Source organism: Rhinolophus sinicus, chromosome 14 (genome assembly GCF_057876585.1).
Source record: "Rhinolophus sinicus isolate RSI-liver-muscle chromosome 14, RSI-T2T, whole genome shotgun sequence".
NCBI classification, from domain to species: domain Eukaryota; kingdom Metazoa; phylum Chordata; class Mammalia; order Chiroptera; family Rhinolophidae; genus Rhinolophus; species Rhinolophus sinicus.
This window is the reverse complement of record NC_142514.1, coordinates 65,832,451-65,854,585: the sequence shown is the minus strand read 5'-3', so window position 1 is coordinate 65,854,585 and position 22,135 is coordinate 65,832,451. Positions and strand designations below refer to the sequence as shown.

The following is a 22,135-nucleotide window of genomic DNA, read 5'->3' as shown; positions in this document are numbered from 1 at the left end:
AAAATGTAGGAGAGAAAAACCAGCACAAGCTGCCCCATAGGGAAAGGGACCTATTAAATAATCTTTTTCCAGGTAACACGTGTTCAGTTCCTTCACAGTCCACTATTGTCTTTAGTGGGATTTGTTGTCAACACACCACGAAGAGCCAGTAACTCTCCTTTCTTTTTCCTTTTTCCATTTTTTCCCCCTTAGGTGACAAACAGGTGTTGGTTTGTTCAAATTAAGAAGCACAGAATAAGGGCTTAGTCCAGTGTGTTGCCTCTCAGGAGTGTCAGCAATTTCATTCATAAGCACTGCTTTGATAAAATCAGTGACATTAACATTGATGATCGCAGCAGTTGGCTAAGTGGTGTTTTAGGGTGCCTGATGCTTCCTCACTTTACTCCCTTATCAACCTTGTTGGCAGGCCCCCTTCTTACGCTTCGTAATTGAGCAAACCAACCTGTTTGTCTCCACACACACAAAATGTATCACGAGCTGGCTCTTCGCAATCTGTTAATTCATGGAAGTAGTGAAGATTCTGAGATGGCATGCAATAAAAACTTGATTTAACCCAGCATTTCCTGTTCATTGAGTAAGCTCCTGTTCTCAGGGACCCAGAATGGGAATCACTGGTTAGGAATTCTGATAATATTCTGATTCTTCGTGCTTGAGGAATAATGGCTGGTGGGAGAGAGGCTTTGCATTTTCTGAGGAGTTTTGACACCCAAAGCATACCATGTCAGATACTATCTCCTCTTTCTCTGGTCAGGCCAGCCCTAGCCTGCTACCCACAACATCTGTGTGCACACCTGTGACAAGCACACTTCTGTCTCTCCTCTTCGTCTTGCGTCTTTACTTCTGCATTTCCCCCAGATTTGCTTCCCTGATGCTTCATCAGATGTTGAATATTTGTCTGAGATTTAAGCTTTAACTTTAGACCATTTAGGTTCTTTTGAGTCTTAGCCAGCAGAAAACTGCTCCAAGACTAACTTCATCGCTTAAAGATTACTGACTTGATGGAAATTTGGAAGCCTAAAGGGAACTGTGGAAAATGTTTTGACTTGTATTTTTCCAACTATTTTAGTTCTGCCAACTGGAGATCAGTGGGAAGAAAGATAAAAGCAAATCCCTGGTTAATTTAATCCCATCCAACTCATCTATCCCAGGATCTCATTAATTAATAAGTCATGTTATTCGACAAACTTACTGAGCACTTACTATAGGCTAAGCAATGTGCTGGGAGTTAGAGATACAAACATTGATAAGAATACAGTCCCTGGTAGATCAATAGCTCTTGGCTGATAATTTGAATCTGTATTTTTAACAATCAGAGGATTCTCAGGTGGTCTGAGGACCAGATTTTATGAGACTCTGTTTAGGAATGATTCAATTTTCTAAAACCTAAAAGTATTTTCAAAATAGATGAAAATAGAGAATGTCAAATGCCCTTTAATTCTTATGTCTAGTCCTGTCTGCCACACAGATCTTGAGCCCAGTTGGTGAAGGTTTTTAGTAAACAGAGAGCATATGTTGGCAATATCTCAATTGATATTAATGGTCCCAAGTGAATCATCTGTTAGTGATAAGAATTCTCCACCTTAGCTATCCTAGTGTCACAGATCTTTTCCTCTATATGTCACCCATGAACCTCCTGCTGGTTTTCCAAAATTTTTTTAAAAAATGTGTTAACTCAAATATTAAGGGGAGTAGAGGGTGGGGTGAGGCTCTCATTTTCCTTAAGTGCCTCAATATTAGTGAAGGCAGCAGATCTGAGCAGTTTATATAACTCTCTTTGCTCAGAAGAAGCAGCTTTCTCCATGCAGTCTTGGCATTGGTTTCTAATGTTCTTTCCTCTTGCCTGTAATTAGAGCGTTGATTTAAGTCCTTACAAAGTACTTAAAAAGGTACAGGACACTCTGGACCTGCTGAGGGAAAATAGAAGGCTGTGCTCTTCTAAACTAGTGTCTCTTGGACTGGACATGGAGAACCCCAGCTCAGGATCACGAGTGTGCCCCCAAAAAAACATAGTCTACATTTTCAGATCTTGGAACAACTCTTTGGCAAGGACATTAGCTCAGCCCTATAACCTGCTCAGATAAAAACACAATAATGGCAGCGTGTTCATGGGGTATTGCATTTAAAGTGTTACCATAGAACTCTCTACTCATGTATGTATGATTAACAAGAGAACGTTGACATTTGAGAACTTAACACTTAAGATTGTAGCTTTTTTTATGATCGAATGACCCAAAGAGCCAGGCCTCTGATTTTCAGGGCTGATATTCAGCCAGTACCCGTAAGTTTATCTCTGCTGGTTGGTCATGGCTGGCACCTTTTCTGATTGGCTGAGGTGTTCAGTGTCATCAGTAAGTGGGCCTCACTGGGCTTTACACATTTTCGGTATCATCCCCGTGATTTGTGATTGTGTGAAGATGTACTCTTGAGTCCCACTCATTGTGAGTAAATAGGCCCAGCTGGATAACTAATCAGGTATGAAGGGGGCTCTTATATTTTTCTACTAGACTTCACAAAACATATTATTTTATTGATGTCCAGGAAAATAAGGATTTTTTTTAAGTTTTGAGATGTATTTACCGGGAACGTGAAGAATCTGCTAAACTGTAGTTAAAATCAGGCAAACACAAGCTGTTTACATATGTGAAAACCTGAGCACACCATGGTTATTTTCAGTGTTCTCCCCATCAAACTTAGGTTTATAAAGAGACTCTATTGAACCACCCTTTGTTTAAAAATTGATTTCAACAAGCTATTGGGCTGGAATTGGGGCTATCATAAAGAATAAGACAGACATTGTCCCTAATCTCACAGACCTTACATTCTGATTGAATCACATTACAGTACTTAAATTTAAAACACGTTTCTACCCCCCCCATAGGTCACATGACTACCGGTGCAGTTGCCACTATGGTTGCTGTTCATACTTTACGTCTCTCACTACTCATGTTTGCCAAACCCCTTGGGATTATTGTTCTCACCCTCTCAGAAACACTCCGTTCATGTGCTTCTCCAGATTTATCAAGCAATTAGTATGTTACAGGCATTATTTTAAGCATTTTATACATATCACTTAATGTAATCTACCCAATAACATGGTGGAAAAGGTGCTATTACCATACTCATTTGACAGACTAGTAAACTTAATATCATAGAACTTAAGACACCTGTTCATGGTTATGTAATTAATAATGATAGAGCCTCGACTCAAATGCAGGCAGTCTTACCCCAGAACTGGTGAAGATATAATTATCAGTCAAACTGAATCTACATTAAATAAGTAAATTTTAAATATTAAGGAACTGAACTAAGTCCCTTATATATGGTTTCCCTTGCTTAGTTCCTGAAAGTCAGAGCTAATGTCCATGACTATCCTGGTGAAAAGGGATGTCCGAGCGCTTAGAGAGGAACAAAAAATAGTTTCTTCAGCAACATGTCTGACTGAGGATCATTCAGCTTGAAGCCAATGGTGAGGTGTGTATTATTTAAGGTTCTCCAGAGGAAGAAAACCAATAGGAATCTATATAACATGAGGAGATATAATATAGGAATTGGCTTACATAGTTATGGAGGACAAGAAATCCCACACTCTGCTGTCTGTAAATAGGAAAACGGGTGATGTAATTCAGCACAAAGTCCGAAGGCCTGAGAATCCAAGGCAGATGATGTAAGTACTGGACTGAGTCTGAAAACCTGAGAACCCGAAGGCCAATGTCCACGGGCAGGAGAAGACAGATTTCACAGTTCAAGTAGAGAGAGTGAATTCACCCTTCCCCTGCCTTTTTGTTCTATTCAAGCCCAGAAAGGATTGGATGATGCCCATCTACCTCGGTGAGGGTGAGCTTCCTTACTCAGTCTACAGATTCAAACGCTACCCTCTCCCAGAGATACCCTCACAGATACATCCAGAAATATTTTAGCAGCTATCTGGGCAACTCTTAGCCTGGCCACCTTAATACATCAAATAGATCATCACAGAGAGTTTGTCACTTCATCAGCCAACCCATTTTATGTATTAAAAAATGGACTTTTATAGACTTCTTCTTCCTGAGTCACTGAAATATTCCTTTTGGTAACTTTCATCCATTGGGCTATTTGTCTCTTCTAGAGCGATCCAGAATAAGTCTAGTCTATTTTGCTAGGCCCTCTTTCATATTTCTAGCTCTGAATTTTCTCTTTTATAGTCCACTTTTCAGAGATGTCATCGATGCCTTGATGCATTGATGTCAGAGGAGTCAATTTGTCCCACAGATGTAATTTATGTCACATGCATAACATTGGCCTTTACAAACGTGCTTTTCTTTTTAACTAAAATATAGCTAATACTTAAAAGTTGGGAAGTTGGATCCCCATCTTCTCTTACAAATGTTACTCTCTCATGTACGTTGCCCACTTTCCTACATAGACTCAGTCAACTGAGTAGCCACAGCTCCATTAAACAAGAAGTTTCCTCTACTTGGGGTCCTCTCAATGACTCATCATTCTGTTTATGCTTTTATTTTTCGTAAGACAAAAATTAATACTGTATGAATCGTTTCTCTGTCAAAGGATAGACGGGGGAGAAAAAGGACTGAGAAGTCTACATTTTCAAGCAAAATAGGGGCAAGAATGATTCCTTAAGGAGTAGAAAACTGTTTTTTATACCTGGCCTGTTTGTGTCACATGTATTACTTGCTTGGCTCCGATAAGGCTTCTGAGTTCATGACCAGACTTTAATTTTATTTTTCCTGTAGAATGTTTGCCAAACCACTTACTATTATTCTCACCCTCTCTGAAACACTTTAGTCTGCTCATGTGTTTCTCCAGATGTGTTTCACCAACAACAGAAGACATCCAGTCTTTGACCTAGAATACCAGTTTGTGATTTGAACTTCTACTTTTATGTTCTCTGCTTTCCCCAACCATAATATTTTTGTCCACTTACTACATATTAAATGTCAAGACAAAAATGTGGCATTCATCCAGGTAAATTTTCTTTGAGGCTTATAGAAAAGTGATTAAGGAGACCAATGTTCAAGATGTGACATGGCAAGGCCAGGGGAGGGTCAGGTGTTAAAACACAAAGTGCAGAATTTCCCTGTTGGCTTTCTCGACCAAGGTGTCAGAATGTCATGAACTAAATTAGTCTCAATAGAGCATCTTCAGGCATTGTATTTTTAGGGGGAAAAAAGTGGTCCTTAATAACTATAACTGGGCAAGAGCTCATCTTTATAGCCCATTATATTTTGATAGAAAGAGCAACTAATGACCCCTCATTAAAATCTAAAGCCTCCAATTAGTTTATTATTGTTATTTAATACCTATTGAGTTCTAGCTTTAATTTTATCCAATTTGTCCTATGAATGTAAATGTCAGTTGGTATGGAATGCAATTTAGGCTTCTTTTTGGACTAATATAAAGAATCTCTTTTCTTTTCTTTTTTAAGTTTATTGGGGTGACAATTATTAGTAGAGTTACATAGGTTTGAGATATACAATTCTGTAATACATCATCTATATAACACATTGTGTGTCCACCACCCAGAGTCAGTTCTCCTTCCATCACCATATATTTGATCCCTTTTACCCTCTCTTTTCAAGTTTGGCAATTTCTTACTCCTACCAATACACATACAGCCATTGCTACTCCCTCCCCCACCCCAAAGACACAGAAATCTGTTCCTTTCCTTAGTATACTTTATTTTTCCTATTATTTCTGTAACAAAAAGAATGGAAGGAACTTGTTGGAAGAAGCAAAAGGAAACATTATTTTATTCTAATCAACTGTTGAAATAGGATTTTTTAACTTTTTTAGCTCTTTTTGTTTGCCTAATATAGATAAATAATTTGAACTGTAACTATGATATTTTGTTCAAAAGTAAATCAAATTTTGTCCTTCATTCCCTGAACTTTAACTTCAATTGATCAATAACTGAATGACATATTTCAGGGAAAAGAAACACAGTAGGATCATCATGCCTTCCTTCAAACTGAACAGGCTGACCACGGAGTGCTCATCGCACACTGTCACTTTTTGGTAGTGTCAGAAAGGTCTGTCTCGACAATAGTTTAGTGGTTACCAGAGGGTAAGGGGGAAGGGGGTGATAGATGAGGGTAAAGGGGATCAAATATATGGTGATGGAAGGAGACTGACTCTGGGTGGTGAACACACAATGGGATTTATAGATGATGTAATACAGAATTGTACACCTGAAATCTATGTAACTACTAACAACTGTCACCCCAATAAACTTTAATTTTAAAAAAAGAAAGGTCTGTCTCATCTTGAGACTTTAGTGTCTCAGAAGCAGCAGCAAAATTCCTAGCCTATAAGCTAAGAAAATAGTTTCATGACTATTTATGACATAATAATAGTAGGCCCCCGAAGCAAATCACCCCTGCACTCTTGAGTTGTGTACTCACTTTCTCATGGGCATTCAGATTCTTCATATGATTCATTCAATTTTCCACCCAAATTTATGGAATGCCTACTATGTATACTAGGCATTTGCTATAGAACAAGATAAAGCCCATGCCACCTGTCCTCATGAAGCTTCAGGGCCAGAAATAATCACTGCGATGCTCATAGTCAGAGATTATGCTCAAAATATTTAGCCAACAGTAAAGTCCCTGCCTGATTAGAACAGATATCAACAAATCAGAATGAATGCTATATGGTTTGCCATATTGGTACAAGTATGCTACGTTGTCAGCCTTGCTCCTATGCCCCCCGATGGAAACAAAAAAAAAGTTATAATCTGTTTTCTTGAAAAGATATACAAAGTCTTGAGATAATAAAGAAAAATATAATCTAAATTATATACAATGCTATCCCCACCCTTTCTCCTCCACACAGTTTCTCTGAGTCCTCTTCTGTTCCTAAGTCTGGCCATCTATCATGAATGCCCATTCCAAACTGTGACCAGCAGATTTCACATAATTCCTGTGGAATGTATTATAATTACTATTCATTAAACAAATGAGCTCAAGATCTGTCAATAGATATTTTTTCAATGCCAGAGGCAATATTAGGATTGAAAGACACACACACACACACACACACACACACACACACACACACACACCTTCTTTCCAAACATGTTTGTCTTTGCTCTGTTACCCTCTCCCTTCCACTCTCCTGCCTCTCCTTTCCTCATTTATAAAATGCAGCTCAAAATACTAAGAAAAACTCTAGGAGAAGACACAATTTAGGGGGGAGGGGCAGGGGACAGAAAGTTGTGGGGTTTTTTCCCCTTCATTGGCAATGATCCCTTTGAAAATTATCAACAACCTGATAGTGAGAGCAGGATAAGGTTAAAGGTGAGAAAGGGGTTCTCAATATCTTCTTTTAACCTATATCTTCAGAATACAAGTCTCCTTTATTTGAGATATTCTCTATAAGTGACAATGAATAGAAGTAACCTAGAATCCCTACAGTACAAGATATTCATAAAGTTATTGTAATAATAATAGATAATGACTATTTATTATAGTCGAACACATAACTTCCAAAAACATTTTAATGTATTAATTGAAGTAACTCATAAGGCATTAAAAATAATATTGCACATATTTAATACTATAGCAGGCTATAATAACATGAAAAAAGCACTCTAAAATGCAAAGTATTTTAAGGGCTGTTAAATGCTCTATGTTTTTCATAATTTTTAACCACCTTAAAGAGACATATTTTACATATATAGTTCACCTATCCCAAGTACACAATTACAATGAGACTTATCTAATTAACCAAGTTGTATAATCATCACCATCAATCAATTTTAGAACATTTTCATCACTCCAGTAATATATGTCATGCCCATTTCCTGTTAATCTCCATTTGCACCCCCTTCCACAGGCAATCAGAATGTACTTTCTGTCTCTATATATGTAACTCTTTTGGACATTTGATATAAATGAGTTACATAATTTGTAGCTTCCAGTGTTGACTTCTTTTACTTCATATAATGCTTTTGAGGTTTGTCTCTGTCAGAGCAGGCATCAATAGTTTCTTCCTTTTTACTATGGAGTAGTATTCTATTGTGTAGATATATTATATTTGTGTATCCATTTACCATTCGATGGGGATTCAGGTTGTTTCCAATTTTGCCTATTATGAGTACTATTGCTACCAAGATGGTGAGTAATGTAAATGTCTGAGTAGATGTATATTATCATTTCTCTTAGGTAGAGACCTAGGAGTGTAATAGCGGGGTCATATGAGACAGTGAATTATAATGGGGGAGGAAGTAGGAAAGTCTTTGAATTCAGGCATTTCTCAGTTTTAGCTATAAGTCTTGCATTACACTGGGTCTCCCTCAATAAGTCTTAATTTTGTTTTATCTGTAAAATGGAGATACAGTATCTATCACATTGGGTTTTCTTGAGATGCAAATGATTAAATATAATTTAAATTTCCAATCGAGAGCCAGGCACATAAAAGCTATTTGGTAACTATTATTAATGAAACAATATAATCAGGGAAGAAGAATTATATTTAAGATTATAACTCTTCTAAAATGATCGAAGCACAAAGTAACCATGTTTCAGAGGCCAGACTTAACCATTACTCATTGTGGACATGGGTAGATATCTAAATTTTTTTGAGCTTTCAATTTCCTATTCTGTGTAATCCACTTTTGAAAGTTGTTAAAAGGATTTGGTGGGATCATATGTGTGAAAGAAATTAACATAGATCTGGGTGACTTTAAATGCTTAGTAAATGGTAGCCATTGGGATTATTGGGGGGGGGGCGCTTTCTTTTATACATTTGTTTTTCTACAACCCGATTTTTCAATTGTATAAGCCTTTTTAGAACCTCAGACAGGAAAGTGGCCATTTATGTAGTCTTCATTTTATAGGTTAGGAAAACCGAGTTTCCACATAGAGCATCATAATTAAAATGGCAGCTAATATTTATTGAGCATTCATTAATATTTGACACACTAAAATGAGCATTTTATATACCCATTACATGGTGTCTTCCCAATAATCCTATTAGTAGAAACCCATATTGGTAGAGTCCCCTTTTTATAGGTGAAGATACTTTGATTTATAGAGATTGAGTAGACAAGAGGCAGAACCAGGACCAGACTGTCTGCCTCCAAGGCCATAATCCTAATCCTACCCATTTGGCTCTAAGGTTCTAGGACAATGAATGAGCTCAACCCCCCTGACTCCCAGCCAGTTTGGACTCTAAGGCATGTGAGTTCTGTCAAATGTGATTTCTAAAATCAGATTAAATCTAACACTTGCCCCTCTTCCTTACCACCTTGCCCATTCAAAACAACCTCAGTTAGTGTTCAGTGTCCTTCTGTGTCTGAATTGTGTAAGAATCCTGGAGTTTATGCAATCCAAGATTTTAAGTCCATTGCTTTCAGTCCATCACGGTGCGTAATATCCATGCCAGTCCAAGGCTAGCAAATTCTTTACTCATAGATTCTACCTCTACTTTTCTCACACTCTGTCCCTGAGTACTTCTCCTTGACTTCCAAGGCCTCTGTCATGATTGTTTCTGTCCCGTCTTCAGTCTTTATACTTTGAGATTGTTGGAATCTCTATGATTTGGCTACTCCTCTTCTCCTTCTTCTCAGACCCTTCAAGAGTTTAAGTTTTGCAAAGCAAAGAGCTCTCAGCTCTCCCCCAAGGAAAGGGAAGCTAAAACCACCAAACAGGAAGGCCTTGGCTACCCTCTTTCAAAAGTGTTGGAAAAAAGATTTCGAATATTTCATGGTAAAGCCATAAGGCACAGTTGATTTTCAGCGAGGTTATTCTGCCACATTAAATTTTCAATAAATCATTGTGTTACAGGTATTTGAAAAAGTAGATCAGACAGTGAGCTGATGCTCTGCTGATATTTCACAAGGTCTGAAAGGGGCCTAGCGTTTCACTAAATCTTCGATTCCTAATATACAAAACGATGACATTGTAATGGGAAGTGCGTGTCTGAAGCACTGCTAGTCCCTGGAGTTACTTTCAGGAAGAGCTGCTGGCACAAGCATAAGTGAAGTCATGCAATTTGTAAAAACTCCCCCACCACCACCCCTATTTGCCCATTTTCCTTTTCCTAGGTGTGTTTCTTTGTTTTTCCAATTATATTTAGGAACACAATTAAAATGTGGCAAAATAGGTGCCAAAGTTGCTAATTATATAATTATAAGAGTACAAAGCAGCCTTGTAAAGGGTGGTGAAAAAATTCACTTGCTCCAATTAGGAAATAATGAAAAAAAAAAAAACAACAACCCAGGCTCTGCTCTTCTCTCTGGCCTGCATTCCTCTTCAGAGGACATCGTCACCCAGTCAGTATTTTCAGGATATGGCAGCAAGGTCGCTGGGCTTAGTGTGAAAGGCTGAAGACTTTTTACTTCATCTCAGACTTGAGCAAGTGTCAGGAGGCAGGAGGTAGGCTCTCCTGTGGAAAGGACGCCGTGATTTCAAATGAAAGCTCTAAACTTGTTTTGAGACCATTTCTTTTGATCCCCATAACCTGTATAGCTTTATAAATTGTATATGGGATTGGGCCAGTCCTAGAGAGAAATCTGCTCAATGTTGCTTTCATCACAAATGTGTCTCTTTATCTGAAAGAGTTTTAAATAGATGCTTTAACAGCATTCTAGGAAATATAGGGCTTGAAGAGGTGATATCTTTCCCTAAAAGGTTATCTCCCCTCAGCACAGAAAAGTTGGTTAACACTGGAGGAGGTAGATTTAGTAGATTTACTTAGCTCTCATTAAAGGTCAGGAAATATTGCCTGCCTTCCTTAGTCCTTCTTTCTTTCTTCTTCCCCCCCTCCTGGGTTACCCTTTCTCCTTCACGCAAATGCCTTTTTTTAAAATTAAAAATGTTCTAAATTAAATATCAAACACAGGAATATTTGTAACATGGGTGAGGTTTAAAAAGTAAAAATACAACAAACTCCGTGTAACCTACCACACAGCTGAAAGATTAGAACACATTTTTTAAGCTCCTCTGTACTCGTTTCCCTAGAATTAATCACTATTCTAAATTTTATGTTTTGTTTTTCCTATTTTCTTCATAGGTTTGCCACACATGTATTTCTCCCTAACAATGTATTGTATAATGTAAGAATTGTATTGTAGTGTTTAGATTCAGTAATTCATACTATATACATGAATTGCTTTTCTCAACATGTTCTGAAACCCATCAGTATTTGTGCCTGTAGATAAATTTTATGTACTTTTAGCATATATATGTATATATATACATTGTGTACATACATACATATACATGCATATACATATGTGTGTATGTATATACACATACACACTGGGGATGCCAAATAAATGGACACATTTTAAGAGATGTTATCTATGTATTACTTTTTGAAGTTCAATTACAGTAGCAATGTGTAGGATGATGTTCACTCAAAAGATGGTGTTAATCAAATGAATGCTAGCATGTTTCATTGTACTACAATTTTCATACAGTTTTTTCCTTTCTTAAAATATGTAACATTTTTTGGCACCCTCTGTATATGTATGTTTCATGATATATAAGCATTCTACTGAGTAATTTTTTATCCATTTGTCAATGGACCTCAGGAGTTTGGCTAGTGCTTTTTGTTTGGTTGTTTTTGTTTTATTTTCTGTTGGAAACAAATGGCTATGAACATTTTTGTGCATGTCTCCTAATTTAGTTTGCAAAAGTTTTTAGTGCAGCAATTCTCAAACATTCTTGTTTTACTACTCTTTTTCTCTCTTGGAAATTATTGAGGCCTCCTAAGTGCTTTTGTTTATGTGGACTACATACACAATTTTTATAGTATTAGAAATTAAGCTTCAGGAAACTTTAAATGTTTATTAATGTATTTAAAAATAATAACAATAATCCCATTACATGTTAACATTTTTACCAAAAAATAACTATTTTTTAAATGAAAATAAATTGATGAACAGTTATATTATTTTAATTTTCTTAAAATCTTTTAAAGTCTGGCTTAAAAAAAAACTAAATTCTCATTTCTGCACTGCATTCAATTTGTTGGGTTTGTTGTTTTGGTTGAAATATTTAAGAAACATCTGGTCTCGCACAAATATGTCGTTAGAAATGAGAAGACCTGGCAGACATCCTGAAAAAGTTCTCAGATCACACTTTGAGAACCACTGCCTAGAAGTTGAATTGCTTTCCATAATAATGTCAAATTGTTTTTAAAAGTGGTTGTATCAATTTATACTCCTACCAGTAGTGTATACAAGTTCTTATTGCCCATGGCCTTGAAGACATTTAATATTGTCAAACTTTTATATCATTTAAAATCTGTTGGAAAGTAAGTGGTATCATATGATGGCTTTAATTTCATTTATCTGATGACTAATAAGAGTCAATATCCTGATCTGTGAGTGTTTCCTCTTATATATGCTAATCAAATCTTTTGACCATTTTAATTTTGAGTTATTTATCTTTTTTATTGATTTGTTGTTTTTATGTTCTGGATAGCATTCCTTTGTAACCTATATATATATATATTGCAAATATCTCCTCTCATTTTGTGGCTTGCCTTTTTATTCTCTTTATGCTAACTTTTGATGAAAGGTTATAAATTTTAATAAAGAGAAATTTATCAATCTTTATTTTTATGATCTGCCCTTTTGAGGGTCTAGTTTAAGAAAGCCTTTCCTATCCCAAGCTCATAAAAATGTTCTCCTAAATTTCTTCCCAAAGCTTTTGTTCTTCTTTCCACATGTAAGCTATTAGACCTCCAAGAATTGTGTATGTTGTGAGGTTGGATTTTTGTTTATCTATAACCATTAGTCCCATATAAATTTATTTAATTCCCCATGTTTTTCTCATTGAATTACATCATCAGTTTTTTATAATTCAAATTTTATATATTCTTGGGTCATATTTGGGCTTTCTATTGAATGCATTGGTTTATTTGTCTAACTCAGACTAATACCATAATATCTTCATTACTTTAGTTCTAATAAGACTCGATATATGTGACAATACTAATCCCTCCAAATTCTTTGAAATATCTTGGGCTGTTTTTGTTCCCTTATATTCCCATATAAATTTCAAAATCATCATACTCATCCTCTACACTTGGCCAAAAACAACCTTGGAAATTTGGTTGGCATTGCACTGAATCTATAAATCAAACGATGTCTTTATGAAATTGAGTGTTCCCATCCTTGAATATAATATACCTCTAAAATTTTTTTTGCCTTGATTAAAATCTTTGAATAAATATGAATATTTTGTTCCATGAAGTCCTTGCATGTCTTCTGTTAGATTTGTTCCTGGATCCCTTATATTTTGTGCTGTTATTATAAATAATATCTTTTTAAAATTTATACTTTTAATTATTACTGGTATAGAGAAATGCAACTAGCTTTTCTTAATTTTTAAAATTTTATTTTTCAATTACTGTTGACATACAATATTAGTTTCAGGTATACAAAACATAGTGATTAGATATTTATATACCTCACAAAGTGATAATCCCAATAAGTCCATTACCCATCTGACATGGTACATAGTTATTACAATATTATTGACTATATTCTCTGTGGTGTACTTTACAATCCCAGTAACTTTTTTTTAATTATAGTTGACATTCAGTATTATTGTATATTAATTTCAGGTGCACAGCATAGTGGTTAGACATTTATATAATATATAAAGTGATCCCCCTAATAAGTCTAGTACCCACCTGACACTATACGTAGTTTTCACAATATTATTGACTATATTCCCCATACTGTACTTTACATCCCCATGACTATTTTGTAAGTACCAATTTGTGATTCTTGATCCCTTCATCTTTCTTACTCAGCCCCCAAACCCCCTCCTATCTGGTAACCCTCACTTTGTTCTCTGTATCTATGAGTTTGTTTCTGTTCTGTTTGTTCATTTATTTTGTTCTTTATATTCCACATATACGAGTAAGTGAAATCATATGATATTTGTCTTTATCAGTCTTACTTTCCTTACTTAGCATAATACCCATCCATGTTGTGACAAATGGTAAAATTTCATTATTTTTTATGACAGAATAATGTTCCATTGTATATATGTACCACAATTTCTTTATCCAGTCATCTACTGATGGGCCTTTCAGTTGCTTCTGTGTCTTTGCTATTGTAAATAGTGTTGCAGTGAACATATGGGGTGCATTTTTTTTTAAATTAGTGTTTTGGATTTCTTCAGATAAGTACCCAGAAGTGGGATTGCTGGGTCGTAAGGTAGTTCTAGTTTTAATTTTTTGAGGAACCTCTAAACTGTTTTCCATAGCAGCTGCACCAATTTACAATCCCACCAAGAGTGCAGGAAGGTTCCCTTTTCTCAACATCCTCACCAACACTTGCTGTTTTCTGATTTACTGATGATAGACATTGTGATAGGAGTGAGGTGATATTTTATTGTAGTTTTAATTTGCAATTCCCTGATGATTAGTGACTCTGAACATCTTTTCATGTCTATTGGCCATCTGTATGTCCTCTTTGGAGAAATGTCTGTGCAGGTCCTCTGCCCATTTTTTAAAAATTGGATTGCTTGTTTGTTTGGTGTAGACTTGTATGAATTCTTTATAAATTTTGGATATCAACCTTTTATCTGATGTATCATTGGCAAATATCTTCTCTCCCATTCAGTAGGTTGTCTTTTTGTTTTGTTGATGGTTTCCTTTGCTGTGAAAAATCTTTCAGTTTCATGTAGTCCCATTTGATTATTTTTTCTTTTGTTTCCCTTGCCCAAGGAGAAATATCAGGAAAAATATTATTAAGGGAAATGTCTGAGAGTTTACTGCCTATGTTTTCATCTAGGAGTTTTATGGTTTTGAGTCTTACATTTGTCTTTAATCCATTTTGAGTTTCTTTTTATCACCCACCCCTATGGATAAAGACCTTCATGGTCTTGACTTTATGTGATGTTCTCCTACCAGAATCCCCCAGTTAGGTGGTCTCTAAGGCTTACCTCTTATCTTTGCCCTTCAAATTCATCAAGACTGAACTTCAGATCCCCAAGAAAGAGCAGTTGCCTCTGTTATTTTGGTTTTGTTTGTTTATGTTTGGGGCTTCAAAACCTTTATTACTCTGGAGTCTTGCTCTCACTCATGTTTAGTTCCTGATGATTTCCTCTACCATCTTTCCAAGTTAAATATTTTTAAAAATGATCATATATTTATGTAGAATTCTTATAGCAGGATAATTGTTTATGATATCTAATCTCTCACATTGCTAAATCAATCTGGAAGTTGTTTCTTGTCTTTTTTTAAACATTTATATTATATTTGAATATTGAAAAATATAAAAGTTCATCAAAATATAAAACTTTAGTTCTAATTCATGGAAGAACTATCCAAAGGAGATTGTAGATGTGGGAGGGTCAGTGAATTGTGGGATTAAAAATAATCTTTTTTTTTTTTTTAATTTATTGGGGTGACAATTGTTAGTAAAATTACATAGATTTCAGGTGTACAATTCTGTATTACATCATCTATAAATCCCATTGTGTGTTCACCACCCAGAGTCAGTTCTCCTTCTATCACCATATATTTGATCCCCTGTACCCTCAGCTCCCACCCCGCACCCCCTTACCCTCTGGTAACCACTAAACTATTGTCTGTGTCTATGAGAAAAAAAAAAAAAATCTTTGTAAATGTATTAGTCTGCGTATATTCAGTGTTAGACAAGAGAAACACAGGTTAACCTGAGAAATAAAGGTGGAAGCTAGGTATTCACCTATGTATTCATCCAGTCAATAGATAAACATTCTGTACTTGCTCTAGGTCAGAAATTGGGCAGGTGCTAAAGGTATACCTAGGAACAAGACAGACAGGATGCTGCTGTCACAGAGTTTACTGTCTGTCTCAAAGTAGGCTAAGTGCATAGGACAAGCTGAAGGGGTCTGAATGGAGAAAACCTAATACATAAATAAGAGCTGGTGAGAGCTAACAAGAAAGCCATAGACTATAAGAGGGATGGCTGTTCAAGAAAAAGAAGGTTAAGGAAATCATTTAAGAAATACCAGTTTTGCACACTGCCGTAACATTCCATGCATCACCTGTATTCTTCAAGTCCAAATAAGATCTTTTAAAGGGATCATGATATCTAGATAAGGATGAGCATTTAGGGAAATGCCTTTACCAAGTCTTCAGAGTTTTTAAATATCTATAATAGGATTTTTGCATCTGTTGTGTTTCCCAAATTACAGTGGATAAAGTATTGTAAAATAGCAATGAATGAACTATAACTAAGATCCCAGGTGTCACGTTTGTTTAAGGTAGACAAGAAGTCTCACATTGAACTTGAATCTTATGTGGTTGTTACACATCTCTGATTGTTGGTCACTTTTTAGAGGTCAAAAATGTCCTTTTTTTTTCCGCATTTTATGCTACCAGAACTGTAATCCAATAACAATTTTCCTGGTAAGTGCTTCTCACATGCCACAAGAGAGCAATTGCTTTGCTGCACTGCGCTTTAAAGGAGTTTAAACTAAAAAGACAAAAATTTCACTTTCTTATCTACTGTGGTTGTGAATATGCTAAGAAAATAGTCTTTTAAATTATTGAATTTTTACTCCTATGAGATAATCAACATAATTGCAAAGAGGACACCTTTGATTTTGTGTATATACACACACACACACATACACACATATACATATATATATATATATATATATATATATATATATACTTATTTATTAATAAAGAAGAACTTTCTATTCATACTCCAAAATACTGGTCTAGTGGAACAAAACAATAATGCAATGAAACCTCTAGTTCATTAAATTGGAATGCTGGGATCGAATTACTAATTTATGTTGTTTTTAATTTCATGCTATAAATTATACTATTTTAAAATATAGCAGAAAACTGTTGCCTGGGAGTCTGCTTACTTCTAACTCTGACTAGGAAAGTTTTATTTGTCCCTGGGGAACTGGGAAATAGGGGATCCACTGAAAAACTACAGTTTCACAGGAGCATACCATGAAACATTCATAGACATGTTCCTATTTTACAAGACACTTAATAAATATAGCCAATCACTTAAAAATACTCATAGCATTCTAAGGCGTTTGGAAGGAATTTTCATAAAAGAAAATGTAGATTTTGAAAATCTGACTTCAGAGGTGTTACTGATAATGTTTGACCAGGGTGTTTTTTCTGAGACGAGGATATGTGAGTGATTGATGGGGTCAGCACTTTGGAAGGAAGGGGAGGCAGGAAGCAGGAGTAGGTAGACAGAGAGGCTGGGCTATGATGCAGTCTCAAAGAAGGCCTCAGCCAAGCTCCTGAGAGCTCTGGAACTGGGCTAACCTTCAGAGGTGGGAGGAAACACCCTTTACCTCTGGGTGGACCCATCATTGGATGCAGACTGACCCTGGGAATGGACATGATCTGAGTGAGCTAAATCCCTGCCATCAAGGCTATTCCAGAGGAAGGCCACAGCTGAGGACCATCTCCTGGCATAGCTGACAGCACTCCCAATAGCAGAAGAAATAATTCTTTCAATTCTGAAGGTCAACCTGGGAGGTACTTCGTAGGTTCCACTATTAAAAAGAATTTAAACAAAATCAGACAAACATTTGTCCAAACTTAATGAATGACAAATATTTGACTTGAGAGATTTTAGTCCATTAAACATTATCCTTCATTCTTTTAGCAGCCATGCCTTCAGTACTTATTATGGGCAGACATTTTACCAGATGCTGTGAAGATCAATCAATCACAGGGGAAAGGGGCCATCATGAGCCCTGAGCATTCACCACAGGGCAAACATTTTACGTAGATTTTTTTCATCCTCTTCTTGAAAAACCCATATGAAATGGGTATTAATTCTGAGAAGGAAGTGGATCTTATGAGTGAATTTGCCCAAGGTCACAAAATAAGTAGATGGCAGAACAGGCATGCAGTCTGTTCTGCCTGAGCCCATGTCCTTTCTCTGCTACGGCATAGTGATGTCACCAGGTCAGACAGACAACCATGACAGAGACAAAACAAAGCTGTGCCACACCCCATGGACAGGCAAAGTGCCTGGAGACGTGTATAAAGAAATTACGGATTCTCCCTGGAAGATGGACAGTTGGAGTAGACTGGAAGACTGAGTAGGGTTCCCGTGGTTGGAATAAAAGGACAAAGGGATGACTGAAATTGAAAGAGGTACATGATGATTAGAGACATAAACTAATTTCTTACACAGGATCCACTGTAATCTTTCTGAAACTAAACCACATCATTGTTAAAACTTTTACTCTCTACCTCAGCCCTTCAGGATTCAGCTCAAAATCCTTACTGTGGCACACAAGGCCTAAGCCATTAACATAATCTGGTCCTTGCTTCCTTTGCAGACCCCTGCTCTTAACTTTCTTCAGCTTAAAATTTACACCCTATGTCAAGCTGAACTACCACCAGTTCCCTCAGGCCTTGGTGTCTGTGTCTTCTTTTCTGTGATCCTGTCACTGTCCATCTCTCTTTTTGTTTCTTTCTCAGACTCTCTTACCCTCTCTCTCTGTCTTCTGTTTCACTGCTCACTCTTGGGACACTCTCAGCTTACTGCCTCTCACCTGGTTAATACAGTTCTCTGCTTAAGTGTCAGTCTGGGAAGACTTCTCTGGGTTTGGTGCCTCTGACATATCCCCCACAGCACCCAGTGTCTGTCCACCCCAATACAATGTTCCTCACATTGTACTGAAACAGTCACTCATTCCAATGGTGTCTGCTCCTCACTAGACTGTTAGCTCCTGCAGGAAAGGGACCATGTCACATTTACATTATACTATTACATTACATTATACTATAGTGCCTAGTACGTAGTAGGTATTTAATCACATTACAAGGAGGGAAGGAAGGAAGGAAGGAAGGAAGGAAGGAAGGAAGGAAGGAAGGAAGGAAGGAAGGAAGGAAGGAAGGAAAGGAGAAAGGAAAGAAGGAAAAGAAGAAAGTGATTGGTCAGGTGAGCAAAGAGAGAATTGAGAGTTATATCTGGTAATTCAGATGTATAATATCTTTTATAAGAGTCTATTGTAAGGTTTACTAATAGCTATTAAATTTTTAAAAAGAAATGTAGGACATTCCAATTTTAGATTTTAATGGGAATGCTAAAATGTGCCTCTTAGACTAGAGAATGTATGGTGCTGATTTTGAGAGAGAAAATTAAAAAGTTATGATATTTTCAACCTTTTGTAACATCTGTACTGCTGTGGTCTTGACATTTACTATTTTAGCTCCTTTGCAGTTTCCCTAATAAAATTAGTAGATATTTTTAGATGTGTTGTTATTTTTCTTTTACTCTCTTTATCATTCAAATTCACCCTCTCTTCCACAATTTTGTAACTTTTCAATTATAAAATTATCATATGCTTATTATAGATATTTTAGAAAGTACAGAAATACATAAAGAATAAAACCCACCCCAAAAGCTCCCACAATGATTTCAATTATACGTGTTTTCTCCCCTTTCTCCTTCTATTTCTTCTTCTTTGTAACAAAATTGAGCTATATAATCAATTTTGCATTCTGTGTTTTTCTTCCCAAGGATTAAGATAACTTTCTCCCCAGGTCAATAAAACTTCCACAAAAGAAAGTGTTTAGTTAGTGTGAGACATTTAATTATATAAGCACATTTAATCCTCTGAACAATTCTCTTGTTCTTGGACATTGACCTAGGTTCTATTGTTTTTAATAGAAATATAACTAAAATTTAAATTAGCAGTGAGTCTCAACATAGTTTGGAAGTGCCTCACATTTGGTGTGATGATTTTAGTTATACCAGCCCTCTGTATTTCAGCTGTGGTTATTTTGGCTACTGTTAATTAAAAAAAAAAAAAAAAAAAAAAGAAAGAAACTCTCAATTTAGTATCCTGAAATTAAATGCCACTTAAGGAAATTATGAGAGAAAAGTCCGGTACCTCTTAGAAGAAGAAAAAAATTATCCACATTTATTTATTCATTCATCACACATTATTAATTGCTGTTCTGTGGTTTAGGTCTAAAAACTGTAGAGGCCATCAGAAAGAGACTTCTGAGGTGTTATGATTTAATGTGACAACCAGTCATGTGCACATATATACTGATGGAAAACTGTGGGCTCAAAGTCATGAGAACTCAAACTATTAATATTGTAGCATTTCTGGAGGGAGATATCTTTTCTATTGGGGTGCTATAAAAGGCTCTAAACATTCTAGGATAACTTGTCTTTTGTTTATGTATGCATACATGTATGTGCAGATGTTCAAAGGTAAAATATAGCTGTTTGGTTCAAAATATTTAATTATTCAATTTAAAAACCATAATAATAACCAGTAATACTCATTCAAAAATACTATTCATAAGACAAATTTTAGTTCTCAAAGATCATCAAAAAAACTAAATTGTAAAATAAATTGTGACTTGAAGATATCTACAATAAAAATAGCTACTTTACATGACACAGGATGGTTTGTAATACTAAAGTTTATCTCTTGACTACATTTAATTTCCAAAAAAAAAGTGATAGGTTTTATATACACTTTAAAAAAATTATGATGATTCAAACTTCTCCACTGAAATATAAAGAACATATTTCTCCAAGAAGAAAAATCGTACTCCCCTACTATTGCAAATGTTCACATATGTAGCTTCCTTTAGAGGTGCCCTTTAGCTGTCCTCATCTCAGGTGGGAGCCCCCTTTTTTATTTGACTTAAGGTCCAACTCATTGTAAGGTTGTGAAGTTGGAAGGTAGTGTCAATTCCTGCGCTTTCCTCCTCCAACCATGCCTTGGTTTTATTTTTTTGGAGGCTGTGTTCCTGGAGCACACTAATTTGCCTCTCATGCCATGACTATTTCTTTAAAAAACCACCCATACTGCACAATATATAGGTTCTCTCAGGATGATAGTCCAATGCCATGAACCTTAACTATTTCAGAAGGTTTAAAGAGGCTCCCACGTCTGAGTGCCGCTGTGAACTCATTGTCCAAGGTAGTTTTAAGAATTACCTTTTCATGCCGTATTGGCTGGAAGACTCAAAGATTGTTTCCATAAAATGATAAATATAAATGCAAAGAGGATGCCAATTATGAAATATGAACCAGATTTTTAAATAATACAGCATACACTTTTCATTACCCTTTTAGCTCTGTTATTTTCATCTTCTGCCTGCATGGGGGAAAGCAGGATGGATGCTAATGTGGTTTATATTTATCTTTATGGAACATATAATTTTTAAAGTAGTCTTCTTACTAAAAACAAATTATTCTAATAGGATTCTGTTCAAGACGAGAGACCGAGATGAAGAGTCGTACCTCTGAGGTAAGAAACACAGGTGTTCGTCTTGCCATGATTTGTTCAAAGATGAGCTCCATTAATGGGAAACAAATGATTCATAACCCATGAGTTCACATGTGAAAGGCATTGTGCTCTGAGTAAGTAATTGGCTGTAGGTACTGTATATGTAATGTGCTATACCGGTGAGCATTGTTCTTACAGTGTTAATATTCGAGGTCATCATTAGGGAGATAGCCAGTCATGTTATTCACAGCCACTTCTGTCTCTTGCCTGTTTTACCAAAGACTGTTACTTTAATAGTTTTTATATCCTGGATCCCATTTCTTCTCTAGAGCCATAATTTCCACCAAAATACCTTGTTTCTTGACTTTACTATTTTCTTGTATTTTTCTAAGTTTTCCATATCTGAGAGTAGGTAGTTTATTAATAGCTCTTAATAGCTCCCCTCAGAACTCTGAATAGATTCATGCTCACCCACTAGTGGCATCCAAGAGATTGTGTGTATCCCTGAGACATAGTGTGGAGACAGAGCCAGGAGTGCAGTTTCCAGGCTCTCGCCCTCACGTGGAAAGGTGCTCACTCAGGTAGTAAATGGCCATCAACTGTGAATGCATGGCCATCAGCTATGGCTAGTCAGCCATCAGCTGTAACCAGTGAGCCATTGGCCACTAATATAACTGCTGTGGCTACGCTAGCAGCAAATGGGTGGGGGTGGGGGTGGGAGTGGGGTTGGGGGGGTGGAGGGTGGGAGGGGCTAGCAAGAAGATGGTGGCTGAGCTAGCAAGCGGTGGAGTGCAGGTTGCGGATTGCAGAGAAGTGGATGGCAGGTTACGGATCATGTGGCTCCTGATTTCTGTGTCTCCAACCCAGCCTCCAGCGAGAATATAGTGATATGACTCCCCTATCTATGGCCCTGTGGGTGTTCCTTTTTG

The 22,135-nt window shown here is 36.4% G+C and overlaps 1 long non-coding RNA gene across 1 annotated transcript in view; it reads left to right on the top strand.

Annotated features, from left to right (window-relative positions):
* LOC148755707 (uncharacterized) overlaps positions 1-21,844 on the top strand; it is a 53,387-nt gene extending 31,543 nt beyond the window's left edge. Inside the window, exon 4 of the long non-coding RNA XR_016018476.1 lies at positions 21,181-21,844. This is a non-coding gene — a long non-coding RNA (uncharacterized LOC148755707). The remainder of the gene's footprint in view (positions 1-21,180) is intronic.
* Positions 21,845-22,135: the final 291 nt, after the last annotated feature.